Below are 6,027 nucleotides of genomic sequence, written 5' to 3' on the forward strand. Positions count from 1 at the left end.
TTCTGCGGGGGGTGGGTATAGTTCAAGTGGTAGAGTGCCTGCTCAGCATGCACAAGGTCCTGGGTTCAATCCCCAGTGCCCCCTCTAAAAATAGGCAAATAAGTAAACCTTAATTACCCCCTCCAAGAAACACATAAGCAAAAATTTTTTAAAAGCCTTCTGCAAAGTATTTATATCAATCCAGACATCAATTGTGCAAGAAGGGTAGGTAGGGCATTGTACATAGAGATGACAACATTCAGGACGACATGGAGGCATAAACTAATTTACTCTGGGAGCTTTAGGTAATTCAGACTTGCTGACTGAATTCTAACAAGCAAGTTGGGGTATGGCATGAGATGAAACCTACCCCTCATTGCCTATGGCAGCCTCTGAGATATCTTCAACGTATTGTGAAAAACACTGCAATATTATCTGTGAACAAACATTTCCATTAAAATTAATAATGTCCTTGGGAAAGTTAAGTGTCTTATTCATTTCTTCAAAACTGGGAATTTTAGCAGAGTCTGAGTTTTAGATACTTCTGTGTATTTAGCAATATTGGCATTTAAATATTTAGTAAATATTTCTTGAGTTTACATAACCGAATAAACTAATTTCGTTGTGAATATTAACTGAACTGGGATTCAGCGGCTCACCACTCAAAAGCCAATAAATTCGAGAGCTAAGTGTCAGTAGAAAGGAAAGGCGCTTCAATCAGAAAAGCTGGCGATCTGGGGACACATTGGACTCGATGTCCAGAGACCATCTCAGAAGATTCTGCTCAGCCCTGAAAGCTTTTTAAAAGGAAAAATGGAGAAGGGAAGAATTTGAGTCAGGTGGTTGGACTCTGCATCACCCTCCACTGCGTACAGGCTGGCTGACTCTCTTCAGATGTTATCTTGCCCCGGTGATCTGCCTGTAGGATTGCTAAGGGGAATACTGGGGAGAGAGAGCTAATCACTCTTTAACTGCTTAATTCTTCATTCTTACTTCTTTTTATCTAGGAAGAGAATCAACAGGTTAAACAAGGTGTGATGTGCATTTAAGGAGAGCGTACGTCAGAAGTTAGTTTCAATTGCTTAGTGATCTCATTCCTATATGAGGTTCTTTCAAGGTTAGAGGTGGACAGAAATGCGTAAACAGTAAAGGGGCAAAAGAGCTGCTTTCAATTCCCCATTGTCAAACATCATTCCATTCTCTTGAGGCCAGTTCTTTGAATTTTGCTAGCCATAGATTCAGAGGTGCTCAAGATGGAGCAGCTATGTTAGTTACAGTTAGCTTTTTTTCCATCTGGTGGCAGTTATTGTACATGTAAAACAACTCAGGAGTGTGCATCAGACACTGAGTCTGTGACTCTATTGTGCTGATCATTAACTGCTCCGTTTTGTACTTGGGTGGGGGGCCTGCAGTGTTCTGCTCAGTTCCATGAGTAGCGTCAATCATATAATTTATATAATCAATTTTATAATTTCCTCCTAATGCAGTATCAGGAAGCCAAAGGTTAGTGCAGGGATTAGTGTTTTGATGATCAGGGAGGAAAAAGGAGTAAGTTTATAAAATAGGGCATCTTAGAAAGTGCCATTAGAGAACAGGACTGGCATGTAAGTGAGGAGGGAATGATGAGGGAATGCTAATGACACATTTGGTAATTTTAGAGTTCAGCAGGTCACTTTACCCTCTGTCTCTCCTTATACATACCATTTAAACAATCCCATTTGCAGTTGTATCAAAAAAAAAGATATTTAAGAATAAATCTGTTGAGAATGTTTGCATCAATGTTGAAGAAAGATCTTAGTCTGTAGTTTTTCTTTGTTGTCGTGTTTATTTGTTTTTGGCATTAGGGTAATGCTGGTCTCATAGGATGAATTAGGAAGTGTTCCTTGGCATCTATTTTCTGGAAGAAATTGTGGAGAACTGGTATTATTTCTGCCTTAAATATTTAATAGAATTCATCAGTGAAACCACCCAGGCCTAGTGCTTTTTTCTACTTTGGAAGGATATTAGGGATTCAATGTCTTTAATAGTTATAGGCCTATTCAGATTGTGTTTTTCAAAAGGTTAGTTCATTTCGTCTAAGTTATCAAATGTATGGACATAGAACTGTTTATAGTATTTCTTTGTCATTCTTAAGTGTCCATTGTATCAACAGTAATAATCCCTCTTTCATTTCTGACATTGGTAATTTGTGTCTTCTCTTTTTTTCTTAGTTAGCCTGGCAAAAGGTTTATTGATTTTATTGATCCCTTTTGTTGATATCTTAACAACTTTTTTCATTAATTTTCCCTATTGGTTTCCTGTTTCAGCTTCATTTTTTTCTGCTTTTTAAAACTCTTTCTTTTCTTCTTCTTGCTTTAGTTTCTTAAGGTGGACGTTTGGATGATTGATTTTGGATCTTTCTTCTTTTCTATTATGTCTTTAATGTCATAAACTTTCATCTAAACATTGCTTTTGCTGCATCATGCCACTTTGGCTAAGTTGTATTTTCATTTCAAAACATTTTCAAATTTCTCTTAAGATTTTTTTTTTGACACATATGTTATTAGAAATGTGTTTTTTAATTTTCAAATATTTGGATGTTTTACAGGTATATTCCTTTTATTTATTTCTAGTTTAATTCTATTGTGGTAAGAGAATATAATTTTGTATGATTTCTACATTTTCGAATTTGTAAAGCTGTGGTTTATAGCTCAGAATGAGGCCTGCCTTTATCTTATTCAAGTAAGAAAAGAATGTGCATTCTGCTGTTGTTGAATGGAATATTCTATAAATGTCAATTAGATTAAGTTGATTTATAGTGCTCTTCTGGTCAGCTATATCTTTACTGATTTTCTGCCTGTTTGACCTAACAGTTATTAAAAAAGGATGTTGAAGTATTTAACTATAATAGTGTATATTTCTATTTTTCCTTTCTGTTCTCAGTTTTCACTCATGTATTTTGATACTCTGTTGTTAACGGCATTCACATTAAGGATTGTTATGTCTTCTTGGAAAATCTGCCTCTTTATCATTAAGTAATGCCCCTCATATATAATAATTGTTCTTATTCTGAATTCAGTTTTGTCTGAAATCTATAGAGCTACTTCAGCTATTTCAACTTCCTTTTAATGTCTGTTAGCAGGGAAATCTTCCCCCAGCACTTTGTTTCTAATCTGTATGTGTACTTATTTTTTAAAGTGGTTTCTTATAAATAACACATAGTTGGGTCTTTTTTTAATCCATTCTTACAATCTCTGTCCTTTAAGTGTTGTATTTAGACCATTTACGTTTAAACAGTTATTGATATAGTTGATTTAATATCCACCATGTTTGTTATTGCTGTCTATTCATTGCATTTGTTCTTTGTTACTTCCCCCTGTCTTTTTCTGTGTTCCCTGGTTTTAAGTGAGCCTTTTTTAATTGTCTATTTTATCTCTTCTCTTAGGATAGCAATTATACTTTTTCAAAAAAAAATTTGGTGGCCATCCTAGAGTTTGCAGTATATTTTTAACTAATAATAAAACTAATTTCAAATAACACTACTGCTTCACATGTAGTGTTCATACCTTTCTTAGAGTTTCCATATATCTGCTTACGTTACCCATCTGTTCATGCATGTTGTCTTACTTTCCATTAGAGCCCTTAACATATTGCCCAGAGCTAAATTCCCATTCTGATAATTCCAGTGTCTCTGCTGATCTGGGTCTGGTCCTGTTGCTTTCTTTGTCTTTTCAGACTGTATTTTTTCTTACCTTTTAGCATGACTTCTAAATTATTTTGTTGAAATCCAGGCATGATATATCAGATAATAAGGACTGAAGTAAATAGGCGTTTAGTGTGAGAGTTTATGTTTATCTCGCTAGAAGTTGGGCTATGTTTAATGTTTTCTGTAGCTGCAGGTGCCTTAGGGTTCAAATTCCCCTAATGTCCTTCTGTTTCTCTCTCTAGTTTTGGGCCTTCGTAAGAACTCCTCCTCAGAGAGACTGTGTCTTGCAGCTCCTTCAGCTATAATTCACTGTTATTATACTGGAGCCCTGTTGTTATGGTGATAGTTTTGGAGGAAGAGACTCATTCTATAATCTTATGATTAAATATCAGTCTTTTAGTGGCCCTGTGTCCCTGGGCTATGACCTTCACAAGTGTTTCTTAGCTTCCTTCTCTATCTATTTAGGTCAAATAGAAGGGCTATAGGGAGCTGGAGTTGAGGAAATGCCTTCCCCTCACATAAGATAAGGCTCTGGGAATGTCTTTTCCTCTGTAGATTAGGCCTTTGTTATGGAGACTGTCTAGGCTTATTTCACAATGGTTGCTTACGGCCTCTATCTACCGAACTTTTTCATCTTCCCCAAATGAAACTTTGTACCCATTAAACATTAACTCCCCACTTTCTCCTCTTTCCAGCTCCTAGCAACCACCATTCTACTTTCTGACACTATATAATCTTTTGCATCAGGCCTCTATCACTAACATAATGTTTTTACTGTTCATGTATTATGTAGTACTCATCAGGATTTTGTTCCTTTTCATCACAGAATAGTATTCATTGTGTGGCTATTACCACATTTTGTTCATTCACTCCCTGGTTGGTAAACATTTGGGTTGTTTCTACTTTTGACTATTGTAATTAATGGCTATAAAACTTTGTGTACAAGTCTTTGTGTGGACCCGTTTTCACTTCTCCTAGTTAGATTTCTATGGGGGGAATTGTTGGGCTGTATGTAATTTTTTAGAAACTACCAATCTGTTTTCAAAAGTATCTGTACTTTGTTACATTTCCACCAGTAATGTATGAGAATTCCAGTTTCTCCACAGCCTTACCAACACTTAGTATTTTCTGCTTTTTAAATTATAACTTTCTAGAAGGTGTATAGTGGTACCTCATTTGCTATTAATTTTCATTTCCTTAATGCTGACAATTTTAAGCACTTTTCATATACTTGTTAGTCATTAGTATGTCTTCTTTGGTGATATGTCTATTCAAGTCTTTTGTCCATTTTTATATTGGGTTATTTGTTTTATTATTGAGTTGTAAGGACTCTTTATATATTCTGGGTACAAATTCTTTATCAGATATATGATTTATAAATATTTTCCCCAGTCTGTGACTTATCTAATCTTGCTTTTGGTTTTATGTTCCTTTGTTTTTCTACATTAATCCACCCACCAGCTCAGCCTTCAGATGATTTATAAATCAGCATTACCTCTAATCCAGTGGGAAATTTTCCAAGGGAGAATTGAATTCCAGAAACTCCTACCTCTGCATCCAGTCTCAGCTGAGCTGGAGCCTTTCCTACAGCACCATGGCACCTGTCACAACCTGAGGCAGGATTCTTTTCTAAATTGTTAATATCTGTACATAGCAGACAATTCAGCAGACTTTGAAATCAATCCACACATATATTAAGAGCTTCACTAGTATGTATTTTAGCCCTCGCTGAAATAGATCACAGATTATCAGTAATAAAGCCAGAATTTTCTTCAGTCATGACCTTTGCACACTCAAGATCTAAACTATATTTTCCAAAGATATTTCTTCCATGAATTCATATCATCTTTAGCAAAATTTGTGAACTTTAGGAAGACTTAGAAATCTCCACTTTAATCAGTTAATTCAATGAATGTGTATAAGGTGTTGTGCTAGGTACTAAGAGACAAACAATGAACAGAACAAGTTCTTGCTTAAAGTGGAGATTATATATATAACATACAAATAACTGCAATGCATAGCTAAGTGTATATGTGGTAGTGTAGAAACATTGGTTGAAGGCTGCCTATAAAAAAGTGGCATTGGAGCTAATCTTGACAAATGAGTTGGACACCAAAGAGGGAAGTAGGGGTGAGAGCATCCCAGGCACAGAGACTGGCATGTGCAAAGGCAAAGAAACTGAGGCTCCGGAGGAAGGTCAGTAGCACACAGCATGGGTTCTGGAATAGGGTAGGATGCTGTAGTGAAGCAAAGCTGGAAAATCAGGTAGGGAAAGGCTGTAAAGAGTCTTAATTGCCATCCATTAGAGGTTTATTGACCAGCTACTCTTCCTAACATTGCTAGATAATCTGAGGGAATGGTTC

The sequence above is a fragment of the Camelus bactrianus genome, chromosome 21 (assembly GCF_048773025.1).
Source record: "Camelus bactrianus isolate YW-2024 breed Bactrian camel chromosome 21, ASM4877302v1, whole genome shotgun sequence".
Lineage (NCBI taxonomy): Eukaryota > Metazoa > Chordata > Mammalia > Artiodactyla > Camelidae > Camelus > Camelus bactrianus.